This window comes from Pongo abelii, chromosome 14, assembly GCF_028885655.2.
Source record: "Pongo abelii isolate AG06213 chromosome 14, NHGRI_mPonAbe1-v2.0_pri, whole genome shotgun sequence".
Taxonomy (NCBI): domain Eukaryota; kingdom Metazoa; phylum Chordata; class Mammalia; order Primates; family Hominidae; genus Pongo; species Pongo abelii.
The window spans coordinates 45592612-45614772 of NC_071999.2; the positions used below are offsets into that span (position 1 = coordinate 45592612).

General features: G+C 41.3%; 1 protein-coding gene and 1 long non-coding RNA gene across 2 annotated transcripts in view; both read right to left on the reverse strand.

Moving 5' to 3' along the window:
* Nucleotides 1-22161, reverse strand: part of FOXO1 (forkhead box O1) — a 110859-nt gene that overhangs the window by 9569 nt on the left and 79129 nt on the right. The window lies entirely within an intron of this gene.
* Nucleotides 11869-22161, reverse strand: part of LOC134759885 (uncharacterized) — a 55820-nt gene continuing 45527 nt past the window's right edge. Inside the window, exon 3 of the long non-coding RNA XR_010136751.1 lies at nucleotides 11869-18644. This is a non-coding gene — a long non-coding RNA (uncharacterized LOC134759885). The remainder of the gene's footprint in view (nucleotides 18645-22161) is intronic.

The window sequence follows — 22161 nt, forward strand, 5'->3', positions numbered from 1 at the left end:
AAAGGCTGCCACCCTGCCCTCCATGCCCCAGCTTCTGTCTCAGCCCAACTGTCCCCTCCAGAAGCATTTCTTGAGGACCTCATCTCATCCTGCAGCTCTAACATGGGACCTTGCTTACTCACCCCTCATTATGATTCCATTATGTCTGATCCCTGGGGTGGTGGGGGGGCATGCCTGACTTCCCACTACACTGTGAGCTGCTCAAGTGAGCACAGGGACCTTTGTCTGTCTTCTTGTACACTGTATCCTCACAGCACCAACACCATATGGGCACTCAAGTATCTGCTGAACAGATTAGTATTTCCTACATTTACAAGGTTGGTGCAAAGATTAAATGAGATAGTATGCGTGGAAAGGCTTACCTTAATCTCTATTAGCTAATGTTACTGTTATCACTACTGGCAAAATAGCATCCATAAAATAACATATGTCTGTGTTTTACAGACCTATGTATGTCATAAACATTAGTCTTATTTCTTTATAACCACATGTTGCACTGCTCTCACTTAACATGAGGCTTTTTTATATGTTAATTACTGGAAAGACTGACTGGTTTGGGAAAAACAGTTCATTTTTCTCTTCACACTAGATATTGCCTCAGAACTGATTCAGATACTAAGGTGAGTCTGTCAATGCCCTGGTCAGCCAGTGTCACTAGAATATTTAAGTCTTCTCAAGGTGCTGCAGCCAAGCCACACGTGCAGGCATCACACATTGCTGGGGCCAGGGGCCTCCGAACTCTGGACACAGCCAGCATGTGCGGAGCAGCAGCAGGGGTTGGCAGAGCAGGGACCTCAAAAGACCAGTTGGGAAGCTCCATGAAGGATAGTTCCGATGTTCTGCCTCTGTGGCTGGAAGAAGTAAAGTGCTGAGGCTGGTCCCCAGAGACCCCTGAGGACACATGCCCTCCCCAGGATGCTCCCAGACCCACTGTCTAAGGCAATCATCAGCCACTGAAGTGCAGGATGAAATCTTTACAACTTTCTTTGACTTTATTTTATTTTATTTTTTTAAAGACAGAGTCTCACTCTGTTGCCCAGGCTGGAGTGCAGTGGCTTGATCTTGGCTCACTGCAACCTCTGCCTCCCACATTCAAGCGATTCTCCTGCCTCAGCCTCCTGAGTAGCTGGGATTAGAGGCACCTGTCACCACGCCCAGCTAATTATTTGTAGTTTTAGTAGAGGCGGGGTTTCACCATGTTGGTCAGGCTGGTCTCGAACTCCTGACCTCATGATCTGCCTGCCTCGGTCTCCACAAAGCGCTGGGATTACAGGCGTGAGCCACCGCGCCTGGACTACTTTAAATTTTTTATTTCATTCTTTTAAAATTCTTATTTGTGAATGTATTCTATAATATACACGATATATTTAAAGTGTATAAACAAATACATGTTTTATCAAAAAGGGTATGTGATTTTTTTAATAAAAACCATTTACAGACCACTAGTCAGTCTATCACAGTAGCCTTCTAGGAGCCTGAAGGCCCCAATAAAGATGATCAAGAGAGCAGAACTAGCTCCAAATCAAGTCTAGGTTGACTTTGCCCCCATCCCTCAAGACTGGGTTGAAAAAAGAGACCTGGTCCCACCCTCTGCTTGCAGCTCTCTGCCTCCTAAGAGCTGAGCCTGGCTGCCTTCCCAGCCACTTCTCTTCACCCTGGCCTGGACTCTCACATCCCCAACTCCTGTCTTCCAACCTGAGCTGCCAGTTCACATGCATCTAGCCTGTCCCTCAGCCTATATAAAGACCACTACCTGTCAGCCAGGGGTCTCCACACCACCGCTACATTCTACATTTCTTTCTGCTTGGCAGTTCTATGATTACCCTGGTCTTTATATTTAACCAAAAATAATGCAAAACCTCAACTTAAGGCTGAATACACCTTGCTCATGAAACCCTTAGATGGCCTTCATACCCTGTGTTTTATATTTTTATATTTATTTTATAGTTTATTATATAAACTATCTATTTTATAGTTTACTGCTGTCAATACATCTCATTCCATCCTTGCAACAGCCCTATAAGGCAGGTATTACTGTCTTCACTTTAGAAATGGAAAAGGAAAAATTAAGACTCAGAAAATGATCTGTCCAGTTAGGGCTCAAAGCAAAGTTCTGTGATTCTACCTGCAACCCCACTGCTGGCTGAAAAAACTATCCCCTTGGCTTCACCACTATTAAGAGGAATCAAAGGAACATACTTCAGGTTGAGGTTACATGTATGCACCTTGAGGGAGCAGAAATAATTCTGTTTACTAGTTTACAAAGCTCATTTTCTGCCTTAACAGGTGATAAATTTACACAATGTGGGCGGGTGTGGTGGCTCACACCTGTAATCCTGGCACTTTGGGAGGCTGAGGAGGGCAGATCACAAGATCAGGAGTTCGAGACCAGCCTGGGCAATATGGTGAAACCCCGTCTCTGCTAAAGATACAAAAATTAGCTGGGCATGATGGTGGGCGCCTGTAGTCCCAGGTAGTCAGGAGACTGAGGCAGGAGAATCACTTGAACCTGGGAGGCAGAGGTTGCAGTGAGCTGAGATTGCGCCACTGCACTCTAGCCTGGGCCACAGAGCAAGACTCCGTCTTAAAAAAAAAAAAAAAAAAATTTACACAATGTGATTTGCTTTTATTCTAGTGGGTTCTTCTTTATGGCAGGAATCCATAGCAGCTGAAACGTGCATTTCAGATGTGAGCATCATCCTAGGGAAAACCTGTGGGGACTCACAGGGAAAGCGGAAAGGTCCCCAGAGACCCCCAGCTACCTAGAACTGCCCACCACCCTGAGTGAAGGTGTGAGCAATAGCCACCAAATCCAACAAAAAGAACTTCACATTCAGAAACTGGAACATATGATTAAATGAATTCATTGTCCCAGAAATTCTAGAAATTCTTTCAAAATGCTAGACAAACTAGATTTTTCCAAAGCATTTAATCTAATTTCTGTGAACTTTCTCAATGTGTGTGATTGTTATGCAGGCTCCCGGCATGGCCTTTATTCCCTCCTCCTCCTTCCTCTCTTTTACACCAGCTCTTCCTGCACTTCCACAAGTGAAAACAAACTAAAGTAGGAAAATCTATTCAACAGAGTTCCCATTAAGAGTTACTAATAAAACAACAACTTTTAAAAATAATCCATTTTGTTTGCAAACAGAAGGAAAACATGACCTTTTGCCAACCCTTCTTTTTACAAGAGTTGTCAGTAGACACACGTTAGCAATAGACAGTATGTAAATCAATGTTATAAAGTGTTTAACACAAGATCTGCTGAGAATAGCTAATCTACACGCTTACACCCTAGATCCTTCCATAAGGCTGGTTCATTTCCCAGAATCGTTTCCTTCTTGCCTGAATATCCTCAAAGACCACTATACCCCCACTACTACCCCCACTGTGCAGAGGTCTTAAAGCATCTCCACTGATCCCAGGGCTGTGGACAGAGACTCGCGGCCTGGTAAAACCGGAAGGTACTTCGAAGGTCATCTGGTCTAATACTCTTGTTTTATGTCAGGAAAACAAAGTTCAGAGAGATTACAATGCAGATGGGAAACTTAGGGTGTTCATTTACAAAAAATAGAACCACATGGAGCTTTAGTACTGGAAGAAATGTAAAACAAGTACCAAGAACATGCAATATTCCTCCCCTAGCCAAGCCAACCCTTACCTATGGTCTCAAACCACTATGGACACAAATTTAGTTCTACACAGCTCTACCTCTAACTCCATAGTCAGTCATTCCAAAGGAAGGAAAAATATGACCATCCACCGCAAAAGAAATGTAGGAGATTATGCTTGCATGTCAAATAGTACTAAAAAGACAAATGGAAGAACTCATAGGTGTCAGGAGAAGCTTCATGGACTTGGGAAGTACACTGTGAGGCAGAACCGGAGGTGCTGGCTCTGGAGGCACAGTTACTGCTGGGCCCTTCTGAGTAAGTCCTGGATCTCATCACTAAGCCTGTTTTCACATCTGTAAAACAGTTACATGTACGGATGGCATGATATACATGATACACATGAAGTTGCCTGGTGCATCACCTGACATAAAGACAATAAACACTGGCTATTTTGTTTTAGGAAGTGAAAGAATACATAAACAACAATTTTTTAAGCCATTATGAATGGTTGTAACTTGATTAAAAGTTACTCATCACAAACTTCCTGTTTAAAGGCAGCCAGCCTTCCTCAGGCTTATTTCCATGTCCTCACAACTGAGCTGCAATCCTTCATTTACAGAAAAATTGTGTTTTCTCCCTGTTAAGAAAATTTTAAATGAAAGAATTTGAGCATTTAACTAGCATATTCTGTCGGCTTTTGAGGTGACCTATGTCAGAACACGTGTTCTGCATGTCCAGGATGTTGTTCAAATTAAGGGAGATACAGCAGTTGTCTGATAATAGATTAATTTTTAATTTTAAACAATTTTTTAAATAGATTGGGTTTTGCTATGCTGCCCATGCTGGTCTCCAACTCCTGGCCTCAACTGATCCTCCCACCTCAGCCTCCCAAAGTGCTGGGATTACAGGCCTGCGCTACTGCACCTGGACCGATGACAAATTATATCCAGGGTGGCGATTATAAGAATGATGTTCTTTCTCATCTCTTCACAAACACTAGTCACCCATGACTATTTACTTTATGGAAAAAAAACTAAAAGAGCCCCTAGGCCAGGCGCAGTGGCTCATGCCTGTAATCACAGCACTTTGGCAGGCCAAGGCAGGTGGATCACGAGGGTGAAGAGATGGAGACCATCCTGGCCAACATGGTGAAACCCCAACTCTACTAAAAATACAAAAATTGGCCAGGTGTGGTGGCACGTGCCTGTAATCCCAGCTACTTGGGAGGCTGAGGCAAGAGAACTGCTTGAACTCGGGAGGCGGAGGTTGCAGTGAGCCAAGATCGCACCACTGCACTCCAGCCCGGCAACAGAGCGAGAGACTGTCTCAAAAAAAAAAGAGCCCCTAAGAGGTGAGGAGGTCAAGGAGTATAAGAACGTACTACAGGACAAAAGAGGTGCATTACAAGTAAATGGGACTATGGTATTGAGGAACGAAGAAGGAAGAAGGGGGCCACCACTAGCCCACAAGACCGGGGGCAGAAAGCTTTACAACGGAGGATGCTCTCTGCTTTGTCTGATCTTTATTAGCCAAAGGTCTAAATATTTCAGAGTAACAATTCAGCCAATAACCTCATACATTTAGGATTGAAGAAAACCCCTTCAGGGACAGAACAGAAAATGTACTTAATGATGTTACACCATACCAAAGCTTTTGCATTTCAGAAGGTAGTAATTAAAAAGCAGCACTACAAAATTTCACTATGTCCCACATGAGAACCCTGTATTAAAGGAAGCTACAGTTTTGTGAAAGGAAGGGCAAAGACCTTTAATTTTCAGGAAGTGAAATGGAAGTCTCCTGTACCATTCAATACTATGGGCTCTATGCACTATCAGAAACAAACTACCCCAAAAAGACAAATCCCAAAACAATCCAGGTGAGGCAGAAACGAGCAATCCCCTTAGACACCAGCTCCAGATCACAAGGCATTCATCTTAATCACTTTCCTTCTATAACCCCAATGTATCAGGTGCTAATGTGGACCCCTGTTTAAGCAAAGCCTGGAAAACAGAAACTATCTCACACTGTCATACGCTTGGGTTTAATGATACCACACAACCCAAACAAGGCCAGCTCTCAAATGAATGTCATCAACCCTAGCTAATAAGGTCCCTGTGGTGGATATCCAGAGACTAAATTTCATCTAGCTAAGATTCTTCTAATGCCTTGTTTTAAGAGATCTGTAGGCGGATGGGGAACATCACACACTGGAGCCTGTCATGGGGTGGGGGAAGGGGGAGGGATAGCATTAGGAGATATACCTAATGTAAATGACGAGTAAACAGGTGCAACACACTAACATGGCACATGTATACCTATGTAACAAACCTGCACGTTGTGCACATGTACCCTAGAACTTAAAGTATAATAAAAAATAAATAAAAAATAAAAAAAAGAGATCTGTAGGCTACCAAGGATTTCAAAGTGGAGCTTGTTTCCCCTAGGATTGATTTAGTTTTGATGCAGCCTGCAGTTACCCCTGGGGGCCCTTTAACCCACTCACCAGCTCCTCCCCAGGGAGGCACAGAGGCCAGGTACTGCCAAATCCACAGCAGACAGCCACAACTCCCCGCATCTTGCCTATCAGTGACCTAAAGGGGCCTTCCTGAAACTTCGACTGAATTAACTACTGGAACACCCATGCTTTTTGCTGCTTCCGCCTAATGGCTGTCTCAGATGCAAAAGGCCCCACTATAGGAGAATATTAAGAGGAAACTCATTTGACGCTGAAGTAATTCTGCTGTTCCTAATGAAAATCTTTGTCTATTTTATAGGCCATACAATTTTTCTAATCTGCAGTGGTCCTATAAACGCACAGCATTATAATGCATTTAACTACCTTATCTATTTGGCTACCAGAAGACTAAGGCACAACAAAGTTAAAACCAAAAACAAAGAACACATTAGGATCTACTCTCTTCTGATGAAGAATTTAAATTAGGCATAAAATAAAGCATAACCATACCAATACTTTGATCCATTTTAAAGCTTTCTAAAATTTTAAAGGACTAAAGTGAATTTTGAAGTATTTTGTCAGCATTACATTGATGAGCCTATTAATCCTGTTCATGCTAGGTAAATGTATATTTAAGATATGTTCCCGAATTGTTTACAGAAGCCAGTGAAAAACTTTATGGATACAAATTCAGAAGCAAGAACACTGAAACTTTGACAGATTAAAATCCCTAGGACAATATCCCACCCATAGCATGTACTATGTAGAACTGTTTTTATCCTAAATATGTTTGCTATCTGGAAAATCTAGGGAAGAATTTATCTATTGGATGCACAGTCTGTTTACTAAGAATTCTTAGTAAACAGAGTACAAAGTCTAGATTTATGTGTTTTTTCCTCCTATTTTGGGACCTAGACATGATAATCCAGATTACAAAAACAACAGCAAACTGCAATAAAGTGTAACACTCTGAATTACACTACCTGCAATGTTGGGTTTTCCTGTAGGGTTTACATAGAATCTTGACACCAGCTTGCCCATTATTCTGTCTAGGAAGCCTAATGCAACAACGACTTGAGACTGCCGAGTATATACTGTTTGGTTATATACCACCCAAATATTATTCAAAGGTTGTCTCAAATCAAATAGCTTCCCAAATGGGTTGACCCAATAATAGCAAAACTATTTGGGCTCAGGTTTATGCTAAAGAGAAACTCCCACAACCACAGAGACTGAGCCCAAGTTAGGGCTGTGGCCCAGCTTCCCACAGACATCAGGGATCCACCTGAGGAGGCAGAGCACAATTACACTCTAAGACACAGTAGGTCTGCTGCGCAAAATCCCTGCTGTCCACACCTTCCTTCTAAATAATACAAAAGACATGGTCCCTCTCACAAACTGCTGCTCCCTCAGCACCACCAGAAGCCCAGGCATGTTTGGGGACTCCAAAAGCAGCTCACATAAATGTTTCAGTAATGCTGCTTTCATTAACATACATAAAAAGCCTCCATGACTCCTCCTGGCCCTCCTCAATGTGCCCACACTAAAGCCACACATCCCCATCAGCACACACCTAACATGAATGAAGCCTACATTTTGCTTATTTGTAAGGCCAAATTTCCACCCCAATGGAAGCACCTGTGCTGAGAGCTGCATGTTCATGTCTGTTTGAAAACTTAGCACCCACTGAGCAGAAAAGAAGCCTGCAGAGCAGCCTTCACCACTGCGCAGTCACTGGCACTCCACCAGATGTGGGCACATCTGTGTCAGAGATGCCCGCGAGGACTTTCAGCTTAAATGCAGTCTCAGGTCAAAGCAAGCCAGCCCAGGAAGAATGTGTTTCCCCAAGATCATTCCTGGGCTAAAGGAATTCTGAAAGGCTCCAAGTTGAGTCTGCCCTGGAACCACATTTAGATGACTTGAGGACATCCCACTAGGAATTCTTTGGGCTCCAGAGAGAAGGGAGAATGTCAAGTAGGACAAAAGGAATCCCTGAACCACCTGAGGGTCCCCACTTGAATGACTAAGCAAACCTTACCATATGGACAGTGTTCCTTGTATTAAATATTAAATGTTTTATTCTAATGCTGCAGTTCGAATCATGTCTTTTTTGGAAACATGGATGACATTGCTGTCATAAATTAAGACAAGACTATCTTTATAAACCTCCACAGACCAAAACAAAAGAAAACAACAAACAAACAAACAAAACAAAACAAAAAAACCTCACAGTTGCCTTTGGAAGTTATCGACATCATTTTTAGAAAAGTCTTGATCTTTTAAAACACACTGGCTACGCGCAATACACATTTGTTGTTTGAAGATGAAAACACAATGATAATTATATACAGTTTATCTTAATAACTTTGGGCAAACTAGCAAAGGCAGAAGGAATGAATGATTAAATGAACCATTTTTTAGGATGATTCAAACCAACGGAAAATTAGAACCTCCCACACAAGCCAATAATTTGCGATGGTACACCTTAAACTCCTCTTTGGAATTTTAGTCCTCATTGTTTCAGCGTTTTCACTTTCAATTTCCTCCAAAAGGGAACTGAATATCAACTATTGTGGCTAGAATCTTGCACACAAATACAAATGTTTTTTGTCTCTTCCAAGCTATTCAAGGATACTCTGCACATGTATCCCAGGACTTAAAGTAAAATAAAAAATTTTTAAAAAGGATACTCTGACCTACTGCTAGTTTTCCACCACAATGTATGTATTAGCACACTTGGAGATACCTTTTCTCCACTTCTCTTAAAACTACAAAGTGGCCAATATGGTCCAGTAGGAAAAGTACTAGAAGTCAGGGCATGTATGTCTGTGTCCAAGTTAGATCATTACTGCACGTGTGAATCTGAGCTGTATGATGCCCTGGTGTCTCCATACCATGTAACTCTATACCATATAACTCCATACCATATAACTTCACAACTGCGTTGTGAAGATTAAATGAGAACATGTTTGGAAAACATAAAACAGATTATACATGTGAAGAATGCTACCAATTTCAAGCATATTAGAGAATTATTCTATAAACTCATGATATTCTAGAACAAAATGCAAGGTTTTTAGAAGAAATTATTGGCTCTACTGTCACAGATACTTATACAACAAAGAGATGAGCAGTAAAGTCAGTCTAACAGATTACTTCAGCATTTCAACTCTCAAAGATCACTTTTCTCTGAACCAACATGTAGTCTCTGGTATTCCGATTTATTTTCATTTTTATTACTGAGAAAACTAATTTAGCTAAATTCTGACAGCCTAGTTAAGATTGCAATGGATGACTTAGAACTGCTGTTGACTGAACAAAGTGTAAAACAATCATTCTTCAGTGGTACCCTACTACCCCCAAAAACAAAAGTTTCACATTTTAATCATTTAAAAAATCTATCACACATAATAAATAGCCAAACCTAGAAAACTCTTTTAAAGAAATATGTTGTTCGAAAATTGCTTGCTATTCCTAGCTTAATTTATAGCTACTTTGAAGACTAAAATGGTTATCCAATATATTGAGGTCTATCTTCATGAAGTCTCTGACAGAAATATATGACAGACTTTAAAAGGACCATTTGGGCCAGGCATGGTGGCTCACACCGGTAATCCCAGCACTTTCGGAGGCAAAGGAGGGAGGATTGCTTGAGCACGGGAGTTTAAGACCAGCCTGGGAAACACAATGAGACCATCCTGTCTCTACATTTAAAAAAAAAAAAAAATCAAAAAATTAGGTGTGGTGGTGCACATTTGTAGTCTAAGCAACACAGAAGGCAGAGACAGGAGGACAGCTTGAGCCCAGAAAGTTGAGCCTGGAGTGAGCCAAGTTCACAACAATGCACTCTAGCCTGGGTGACAAAAATAAATAAGTAAGGGACCATTCAGAGAATCAGGACTGGAACAGAACATGTCCAGTTCATCCTGCCCAAGTCAGTGTCAGAGCACTTGCCAGGGGTGGGGGTAGGTGGAGTGAAGGGCACCAAGGAGGAAGGGTCTCAAAGGACCTTGTGTCAGTCATTTTTATTGGGAAAACAAACCAAAGATCAATTTTTATCTTCATTTTTGTCACTGGAAAATCTAGGCAAACTTAATCGGGAGCCTGAGCAACGCCTAGCTAAAGTGAGCCTACCTAATGTAAAGTATTTCAATCAACTGACAATTTCAGAAGTTAATTTATTTCCATTCACATTTCAATAACATAAATTAGGATCTTTTGATTTGGCCAAATCAATACCGATCAATGTAATTTTCACTGAACAATTATTTACTAAGCCCCTACTGTATACTGTGGAAATAACAAGTAGGCATTAAGGCACAAGGCTCTCCCTGCCTCCCATGGTCTTACACATATGTACGGAAGGCTAACAACACAGGAACGTTAACGTGCACCACACGCAAAACAAGAAAGGAAAGGTCCTACGCTGGAATTGGGACGTGAAGCAAAGGACGATTTGGATTGCTGGATAAAAGGGGACGGGAATTCTTGATGTAGGGCAGAGCATGAACCAGTGCTGACAGACAAACTATGTGGTGGTGCAGAACATGTGTGCTAGAACCAGACCGGCCCGGTTCAAACCCAGTTACGGCCTGAGTGCTCTTGGATAAGTGGCTCGCGATCTTTGGGCTTGGTTCCCTTGTCTGCAAGAAGGAAATACTAACGGTACTTACTGACCACTGTGCAGAATGTCCGATAAATATGAGCTATTAGTGTTTGTGAGGAAACTTTTTTAAAAACATTAGTAAGGTATGTCTGGAGAAAAGAGAAGAGGTCAGTATGGCCATGTACGAGTTTAGACACAGAAAGGGGGAAGAGAGAGAGAGAAGGTACAGTGAGTGGGGCCTTAACACAGCAGCATGTTTTTTACCCTACATGCAAAGCACAGGACAGCAAGTGGAAGATCACAGGACAACAGAGTAAAGTTATAATGCAGAACCTAGGGCAAAGCGCTAAACCTGTCTTCCCACCTGGATGATAGGAGAAGAGTTCGGGCTCTGCTGGGAAAGCAGAAAGATATTTCTGATTATCCACAAATGTAACTGTGTGTGGGTGTCTGTATTTTTGCATACATCTACATTGCTCTTGATAAGTAAAAGCATCTCCAGGAGCTGCTGTCCTTGGCTGTGGTTCTTCTCCCACCTAACAGGAAGCTGCTGCAGCTAGTGCTGAGAGAAGGGCCTCAGAAACAAGTTACCTTCAGGCCCTCCTCCCTGTCTCCCTCGCTGAAAATGACAGGGTTTTTGATTCAAGCTTTGGCTTCTGTCTCATGACTTGAAGGATACTTGATTGTTTTCAAATTTATGGCATAATCTGATATTTTCATAGCCAAAGGAGGGCAGGATGCTGGGGCCAGGACCATTTGTTTTGAAAACAGATTTTAAGTCTCCCTCCATGAAGCTGACTGCTTTCATACATTTTATCCACCATTCACAAGATTTGGCATACAAATTTGGTTCTTACATTTTGAAGGTTTATTTTTGTTCCTTGAGGTCATTGTCTAGGCTCAACTATAACATCTTTCAGGTTGTTTTGAACAGCTAAAAGGAAATTAAAGGAAATAATGGCCTACAATGTAACCATGGATGGTTCCACACAAACATGGATAAAGCTGCAACAAAGTACTCATGCATTAGTCAGTACCCTGGTGGATGCACAGGAGATTCAGGGCCAAGGCTGTGGGGTACTGCAGGGGCATGAGGATAAGCTGCAATGGCATCAGACTCCCCCCACCCACCCACCCCTCCTCCTCAATGTGAAAGGCATGATTACCCCCCGCCCACATGTATACTAGAAGACAAGTGGTCCAATTCTTGAAAACGTTTAAAAGGTTGATGAGCACTCCCCACAACAGAATTCGATTATAAACATTTTATGTGATGTTAACCTTACCCTCAACAGATCCCATCCTCCTTTCTTCTTCCACCAGCCAGATGCCCTGACCTCTAACTGCTTCCTTTCCTTCCTGTTACAAACGAAGTGTGTGCCATGCAACTTAAGACAGGGTCTAAAAGTCACAGTTACTAGCAAACAAAGAAACCTTAGCAGACAGTTCAAATATTTTGTAGAATGGGTCACAGAGTCTAATACTCCGTCCACTTTAGAAGCACATAAAACCACTTTATGGAGGATAGCTAACAGATACCTGCAGACAGGAACACCACACCTTAGGTTATTAACTTTTCCTATTTCATAGCACTTCTTCCAGCCACTCCTCCTACCAGGATCATTTTTATTCTCCTCACCAGCCCAAACTAAGTAAACTAATCACCTCCATTAATCTAAAGTTTTTGTCATCGGGATTTAAAAATATTGTACCTGAACTTTTTGATCTATACTCAATGCCCAGAACAGAACAGAGCCAAGCACAACATAACGGAATGAAACAGAATGAACAGGAGAAAAGACAGATGAAGGGTGATATCCATGACCAGTTCTTAGGAGGTTAGACTTGCTTCCTTAGTTTCAGGTATCAATGCAAAATAATTTATCCTTTCTGCTTGGCTGGAACAAACTTACTTCAAAATAAGAGTTTTATCAAGTTCTATTTCTGCTAAAAGATACAAGAGCTGATTAAGGACATGGATGCAGAATGTGCCCGCTGGCTGGCACCTTTACCACCAACCTCTCTTCCACCCTTCCCTCAATTGCCATCTAGTAAAAGCAAAATTGCACGCAAAGTTGAACATTAAGTACTAAATAAAGGGCAGTGGAGCGGGGGTTGATGCAGATGGCCTCACTCAGGGAATGTGCCTTGTCAAACTTCAGGCCAAGATGCAGCAGCATGCTGGCTGTTCTGGGTCCAAATTTCTTAAGTCCATCCTTAAGCCAATAAACTCTGCAGCTGTCACTCAGGCTACAGTTCATGGAGCTTTACCTAACAAAGCTGACAACTGGTCCTAGAATGCTGATCCTGTAGATTGAGAACTTCTGTGCATTCTGGTTAAAGTCCTACTTGGTATGAAATCCTGGAGGCATGGTGCTTACAGTAACATTATGACAAAGACTCCCTGCAGCCAGCCTCCCATCCCACTCCACTTTCAGGACAGTCTTTATTCCCAAAGCATCCCCAGCCACTGACTGCATCAGCATCCTCTGGACTCTTCCCTCCAAGTTCCCTGAAGATCAGATTTTCCTCTAACCATTGAGGTCTCCTGTAGCACCTCCAAAGTAGTTTCAGGACAAAGCAGCACACTATGGCCTACTAAAGCATTCTTCCGCATGTGCTCTACAAAATAATGGTTCCTTTTAGGGTGATTTAAATTCACTGAACAAATACCTTTGGGACACTCTGGCCACACAGAATTAAACAGGATTCCTAACTGCACAGTTTTTTAGAGCCTTGAGTACACAAAACAACACAAAACAAACAAAGCAAAACTGTTCCCTTAGACTTTGTTTTGTTGGTGGGATCACATGCATGCACATGCACACCCCTCCACACACACACACACACACACACACACACTTCTTTGCCCACGCTTCTTGACAGACTATACCATGAAACTGATGTTCAGCAGCACACATTTTGGAAAATGCTGATCTAATGGCAAGACAGTGGTAATGAGGAAGAAAATCTAAGTCTGGCTCTATCTTTCTGACTGGACACATTTTACATCCTTTATGTCTCAGCTTTCTTGTCTATAAAGTAGGAAAACAATGCCTGTCCTAAATGCCCCACAGTTGTAATGGGTATAAGTGCTTCAAAAAGCATAAAGTGCTACGTATTGGTGAGATTTTACGATTATGCCAAGGTAGAAGAAGGGGCTCTCACTGAAAGCCCCAGTGCTGCCCAAACTTCCTACCAAATAACACACCTGCCCTAGGTAGCTCAGAAAGCCCAGGTGTTCTGCGGGACTTGCTGCTAGAAGTAATTGAACCATGCCTTACTCTTTGATGGATGAAGGAGGAGACCAGACAATCAAAGCCAGGTCGGATTACCCCGTGCGAAGCAAGACCCACAGCAGACCTCTTTCTCCTACATCCCATTCCCCAACAGTCAACATCATCTTCAAAAATACACAGGCAGAGTTATGACAGAAGAATGGGCCAAGTCTTTTCCATCTCCTTAAATGCTTCTGTAAAAAGACAAGCAAGGTATAGGAAGGAACAAGCAAAGAAGGGGAAAAGAAGACAGGAGAAGAGTGATTCTGAAAAAAAAGGGGGGCGGGGGTGGCACAATCCTAAGACTTCTCCCAGGCCAGGAAAACACTCTAGCCTTGGCTGTGACACTCCTCCTCATGCTGTTAGGAGCCATGATGTGAGCACATAGGCAGTTTCTAGGGTCACCACAATAGAGCTTGGAAAATGAGGAACCTGTACACAAGGTTTCCCCATTAGTGTAATATGTGGTGGGATTAGTGTAGAACCTAACTAGGCAAAAACACCATCTGGGATTGGAAAGTTTATTTACAACACCTGACAATGAACATCAATCATGACACCCCTGAAACCTATTGCACACTATTTGCAACTAAAATACAGGGTGCTCTTTATTACCAATTATACGAGCTCTGTATGGTCAATTACTTCTTTTACAAGACATTTTTGATGAATATAATAATGTTGCTTCCAGGTGGTGAATATAATGGGACTTTTTACTTTGTAGATTACCTTTACATGTTGTCTTTTTGCTGCTGTTGTTAAAGAAAGAGCATTTTACCTTTCATAATGTTGCTACATTGGGGTAACAAACAAAAATCCAGGCATTTTCCTTTCTCATATATTCATTCAAAAACAAAGCAGTTCCTATCAAGTGGAATATATCCAAGTGAAATATATATAATGTTTATATAACACACACACACCTGCATAACCAAATAATAAGTTGTAGTTTGCAAACTATATGCTAACATTTTTGTTTTTCCAGGAAACAATATATCTTTCCTTAAGCAGGAGAGGGGGAAAGAGAACAACAGTTTTACACAAAACTAGTGGCTGAGGAGCATGGGCTTGTTGTCACAGAAACCTGGAATCTACATCCAGTACTGGCACTTAGCAAATGTGAGACCTTGGCTGAGTCACTTTACCTCTCCAGGCTTCAATCTCCTCATCTATTAGGACTAAAATGAGATAATCCTACAAAGCACTTATAAATATTAGATATTATGGGCACAAAATCTCAAGCAAATGTCTAGCCCCTGGCTCCAAGCAAGGCACACCTCATCTGACCTCATGTCACCTCCCTGCACACATTCAAAGAAAACCCAGTGCTGGCATGTTCCTTAAGCAAAACACATAGAGGACACTTGTCCTTAATGTTTACGCAACCATTATTAGCAGTAGCAACAAAAGATGCTGTCATTTGAAGGTGAAAGTCATCCAGGACACAATCAAGCAAAGTAAGTTCAAGTTCCTAATATCTCATGGCCAGAAGCTCAAGGACCCTGAAGAACAAGGTGAGGCTCCAGGAAAGTGTCTACAGCACTGCTTAGCCTTCACCTACACACTTAAATACCCGGCGCTTCTGCTAGCTAGATGTGGGCCTTCTTGGGTTATGGTCAGGGCAACAACATTGGAAAGCCCACCAGGAGACGGAGTTGAGATAAGTAAGAAAAACTACAAAAGGAAATGAAATGCTTGGGCACTTTTCTTGGAGACAGAAAGCGCTTTAGACTTTTCTGGGACACAACAGGTGCCCAGAGAGCATCACTGAAAATCTGGCCAGGTTTTGTGATCCCTTAACCCCCTTTTTTTGGACAAACCTGAAGTGACACTGCTTGAAGGCAAAAAAGGGGAGCAAGCACAAACAGGGCCACAATAGCCTTCACACTTGTTGCTGGAACACATGCCTTCACCTTTGAAAGATACTCACGAGAACTTGCAAAGGGCTGTCTTCATACAATAGTACAAATTGTGTTTAAATTGAGAAACCAGCTGCTCGCTCCTTGATCAGTCATCCTTTTATCATCAACAGAACTTTAATTAGCTCCCATCTGCTTCCTGTTTTATGCTACAAATCTTAACTTTCACCTGTTTGAACCAAACTGCAGTAACTACACCCATAGTAAATTAAAACAATTAACTTTCCATACAACATGCAATTAATCCTCATTAAGCTGTTATTAGGCTATTCAAAATAATACAGAATTCAAATCAACTAGTTTTCCACAAATGACAATGTTCTATACAAAAATTCAACAGAAACTCTATCCCACCCACTTCTTGCATTTTTTTTCCATTAAGAAGGTTTTCAAGCTGTCTGGCTTCAATTTCCTGATTTAACTATTAAGTATGGGGCCATATCTGGTCATGTAAGAACAATACATCTCAAAAATATAATGCTGACTTTTATTAAAGAAAATCAAGTTACAGAATGGTGTTTACCTTAAATGATAACATTTATGTAAAGCTTTTTTTTAAAAGGGGATCCTACAAAGAATTTGTGGACCACATCTATCAGCACAGCCAGGGTACGGGCTTCTGGCAGGAAAGGTGCCCTTCAACACACAAACTCTGGAATTAGTGGCTACCTCTGGGACAAGGAGGGGAGGAATTATATTTATAGCTAAAACAGAGAGGTAGAATATGCGTACTAATTATATTGGCCCCTATGCCTTTCTTCATGTATGAAATACAGGCCTACCTTAGAGATACCTCAAGTTCACTTCCAGAATACCACAATAAAGCAAATATCACAATAAAGCAAGTCACACAAATTTTTGTTTCCCTGTGCATAAAAGGTATGCATTATATTGTAGCCTATAAAGTGTGCAATAGCATTATTTTTTTAAAAAAATGTACACATCTTAATTAAAAACTGTTTTATTGTTAAAATATGCTAATAATCATCTGAGCCTTCAGTGAGTTGTGATCGGTTGCTGGAGGGCCTTGCCTCGATCTTAATGACTGCAGTCTGATCAGGGTGGTGGTGGCTAAAAGCTGGGATCGCTTTGGTAATTTCTTAAAACAACACAATTAAGTTTGCCTCATTGATTGACTCTTTCTTTCACAAAAAATTTCTCTGTAGCATGTGATGCTGTTTGATAGCATTTTACCCACAGTAGAACTTCTTTCAAAATTAGAGTCAATCCTCTCAAACCCTGCCACCGCTTTATGTAATATTCTAAAGGCTTTATTGTCATTTCAACAATGTTCATTCACAGCATCTTCACTAGAAGTAGATTCCATCTCAAGAAACCACTCTCTTTGCTCATCCATAAGAAGCAACTCCTCATGAGTTCAAGTTTTATCATGAGATTGCTGCAATTCAATCACATCTTCAGGCTCCACTCTAATTCTAGTTCTTTTGATGTTTTCACCACATCTGCATCTACTTCCTCTTCTGAAATTTTGAACCCCTCCCAAGTCATCCATGAAGATTGGAATCAGCTTCTTCCAAATTTCTATTAATATTGCTATTATGACCTCCTCCCATGAACCACAAATTTCTTAATGGCATCTACAATGCTAAATCCTTTCTTTAAGATTTTTAAATTTTACTTTGCCCAGATCCATCAGAGGAATCACTATGGCAACTTGGGCCTTAATAAAATATATTTCTTAAATAATAAGAGTTGAAAGTCAAAATTATTTCTGGACCCATGGGCTGCAGAACAGATGTTGTGTTAGCAGACAAGAAAACAACACTAATCTGCTTGTACATCTCCATCAAAGCTTTTGTGTGAGGAGGTACATTATCATTGAGCAGTTTAATATTTTGAATCTTTCATCCTGAGCAGTAGGTCTCAACTATGGGCTTAAAATATTCAGTAAGCCATGCTGTAAACAGATGTGCTGTCACTCAGGCTTTGTTGTTCCATTTACAGAGCACGAATAGAGTTGATTTAGCATACTTCTTAAGGGCACTAGAATTTTCTGAATGGTCCATGAGCACTGGCTTCAACTTCAAGCCACCAGCTGCATTACCCCCCTAATAAGAGAATCACAACCTGTTCTTTGAAGCTTGGCATTAACTTCTCCTCTCTAGCTATGAAAGTCCTAGACGGCATCTTCTTCCAATAGAATGCCACTTCATCTACATTGAAAATCTGTTGTTTAGTGTGGCCACGTTCATCAATGGTCTTATCTACATCTTCTGGATAACTTGCTGCTCCTTCACTTTGTACTTTTATGTTATGGAGATGGCTTCTTTCCTTACACCTCATGAACCAACAACCTCTGCTAGTTTCAAACTTTTCTTCTGCAGCTTCCTCACCTCTCTCAACCTTCATAGAATTTAAGAGTTATGGCCTTGCTCTGAACATGGCTTTGGCTTAAAGGAATGTTGTGACTGTTTTGATCTTCTATACAACCACTAAAACTTTCTCCAGATCAGCAATAAGGCTGTTTTGCTTTCTTATAATTTGTGTGTTCACTGGAGTGGCATTTTTAATTTCCTTCAAGAACTTTCCCTTTGCATTCACAACTTGGCTGACTGGCATAAGAGGCCAAGCTTTTGGACAATCTGGGCTTTATACATGCCTTCCTCACTAAGCTGAATCACTTCTAGCCTTTGATTTACAGTGAGTGAGATCAGACGGTGTGACTCTTCCTTTTATTTGAACATGTAGAAGCCATTGTGGGGGTTTTAATGGTCTAATCTCAATAATGTTTTGTCTCAGGGATAGGGAACCCTGAAGAGGGGGAGAGAGATGGGGAATGGCAGGTTAATGGAGCAGTGAGAACAAACATTTATCAGTTAAGTTCGCAGTCTTATATGGGTATTAGAATTTTTTTTAATAAAAAGCTCCCCAAGTGAGTCTAATTCCACTCTCTAAAACTCATCCCTTGAGAAAGGCTGAATAACAATCCACATATACCTCCAAGGCAGAGAGACCTTGCTCACCCATCTCAAAACTGCCCCCGCTCGCCTACCTACTCGGTACCTGAAATGTAAATATTATTTGGGGCTGGGCGTGGTGGCTCACACCTGTAATCCTAGCACTTTGGGAGGTCAAGGCAGGCAGATGGCTTGAGCCCAGGAATTCAAGACCAGCCTGGGCAACATGGAGAAATTCTATCTCTACAAAAAATGCAAAAAAAAAAAAAAAAAGCCAGATGTAGTGGCACATGTCTATAGTCCTAGCTATTCAGGAGGCTGAGGTAGGAGGATCACCTGAGCCCGGGTAGGTTGAGGCTGCAGTGAGCTGTGATTGTGCCACTACACTCCAGCCAGGGGGGCAAAGCAAGACCCCGTCTCAAACAAACATTAAATATATATTTGGATATTATTTGGATGAATCTATAGAAACAATAAGATTTCTTGTCCTGCTATTAATCAGCCCAATAACCAAGCATATAAATTCCCCTTTCCTGAAGGTAACCGAATAAGTGAGTAGTTATCACTCCAGTCTAATGGTCAGACTCTTCTAGGAAGCTTCGGATGTTATGATTCACTGGGTATGAAGCAGGGCTTGGCAATCTATTAAAACAGTTATGGTACTGGAGCCAGGTTTGGGAACACCTGAACTACTTTCATGTATAAGATTCTTTTCAGTTCTACTATTCTAAGAAAATAAGGTAACCATGTTATTCCAGGTAGATTCTGATTTAACAAGAGGAAGATGAAGTCCCAGAATATTCTTAACAAGTATCTTATATGACAGGCAAGTATGAGAAACACTATGTTAGTGGTACTTTTGGTCATTAACACCAAATAATAAAATGCAATTCATTAGATATTTATGAAAGGATGTCTAAAAACACAATTGTAATCTTACGGATAAAAAGCCAGTTGGTTCTGGGATCAAATTTTAAGTCATCATTGTTTTTCAGAAAGAAAAACAGAAGCAAGCGTTAAGAGAATAAGGAATGTCAACCTCACCTTCCAATTTCCTGGAATTTTCCTCCCCCGCTTTCCCCTTTAGTATGTAAGTATTTCCTTTGCACACACACACACACACACACACACACACACACACACAGCCAACTTCACAATGGAGTTTTGAAAAGATTACTGCTCCATATGCCAACAGGCAAGTCAGGGACTCAGTGGGAAGGACACTATTCCAGAGCACAGTCTTCTCCCAGCCAGATCACACCAGCTTCAGCTGTTCCAGCTCTGCAGAGAAAGGGTAATCACTTCTTATCAAACATTGATAACACCTAAAATTCCTTTCCAGTTCTGACTTCAGGGTGGAAGTGCAATTCGTATTTGCCCTGAAGACATGAAAAGTGGAATGCGCTTTCATGAGATGAAAGCTTCTGCGGAAATAATTGATTCAGGTGAGCCTTACTCAGGTTAATCTCAAAAGAAAGAAGGAAGAAACCTCATCCAGGAAAGTGGACCCAGCAGCTGCCCATTTTCAAGGGTTGAATACAAAAGCTGAATGACAAGATGTCCAGATGGATGAAAAACCCTATCCTAGCTAGTCTGTGCCAGCAGGACTTAAAAAACAAACTGTGTCTTTTGGGTCTGTTTGATTTAGTACATAATTTTAACTAGTTCCATGTTTGAGACCAATCCAGAGAGGGGCTACTTAAAAACTGGCTCAGCCCAAATCATTGTGTTCAAGCGACTGACCTGTGAACTCCCTCCTCATTTCCCATATATGGCCAATTCTCCATATATGGATTCATCTACCTGTTTCCCCTAACTTCAAGGCTGCTGCCATGACACAAAGGTCTTGAAAGAATGTGGGAAAGCCCTCAGGCTAAAACTCTGGATCACAATCCATAAAATAGTGAAATCAATTGAGAGGATTGTGGCTAGCATTTCTGTAAAGAATAATAAAACAGTCTTACATAAATGGCTAAGTACAGTACTATTTTGTAAAACTCTTCTATCATTGTGTGCATATGTGCACTGAGTCATACTGTAAAATGAATTTCTCACTATGCATCAGGATGGGAAGAAACTGAGAAAGCCACAGAAACAGAAGGAAACATACTACTTCCTACAGGATATGCTTTCTCTCTCTAAGAAGGGCTTAATAACAAAAGCCCAATAAAATGGTGGCACAGTCCCATCCCCGGGTTTCCAGGGAGACCCCAATCCCTTCAAGAACACCTACTCCTCACAGGCAACAGAGGTACCCCTTGTGAAGCTGTTCAGCAGCCTGCACAGAAGGTGTGACTCTTGCAGTCTGGGATAAAAGGTACCAAATGGGAAATAGTGTGTAGTATCAGTTTTGACAATTTTTGTAACCAAATAACTTTTGAGCAAGTTACTCATTTCTCATTTACTTATCAACAGAATGATCATGGAATGCTAAACCTCTACAGGGTGCAATTTTAAGGAAATGTTACTACTTAAACCTTTTACCTGCAGAAGACTGCCCCTCTGTCTTTCCTCTCTGATGGGTACGGAAGTTACTGACATGCAAAGTCAGCACAAGGGAACCATGGCTCAGGGAAACGAGGAAAAATGAATTTAGATTATGTTTACAGCCAAGGAAAGGAGACACGTTGAACAATCCTCTACTGGAAACATTGCTAAAGTGTTTTTAAACTGAAGATTATACCACCACTTAAGATATTTTTTGTCTGCTATTTTACCCAGCATATTACAAAACTGCATCTAGGACTGAAATAGCAGATTGCCTCAAGAGCAAATGACAATATTTGTACCAGAAATGTTGGCAACCAGCAGCACAGATGGGTTTCTGCACAGCAATCTTCAAACTGGGACTCCAAGAATAACTCCACCTACTGCACCAATGTTAAATTGCTGAATCCAAAGTCAGAAGGGCTCATTATTCCACATTTTTCCACCACCTTCTTCCCAAAGGCACGTGTACCTGCCTGACCTCCTCTGCCTGAGAAGGGCTCAGAACAAAGTTTAAAAAAAAAAAAAAAAAAAAAAGGGGGACAGGGGGCGGTGGGCAGGGCGGAGCAGGAGACCACAGTGAGAAGCAAATACGAACAGATAGTGAAAGATCGATTATCCGTGAAAGGAAGGAACACAAAAATGACTGGGAAGTCCAGATAAGCCAAACAGCTATTTACATGACTAGTTTTAAACTTCCCCTTCAAATACAAATAAGAAAAAATAAAGATTTATCTTAATTTCATCTCCTCTCCAAGGCTGGGTACCCTTGCTTGAGGAGTCAAATAAAAACTTATTTTTGGTAAAAGACTCAAGGACAGAGAGAGAAGCTGCCATTAACCATGATGATTACTAGGATGGCCCCAAAGACAGTCCATCTATAC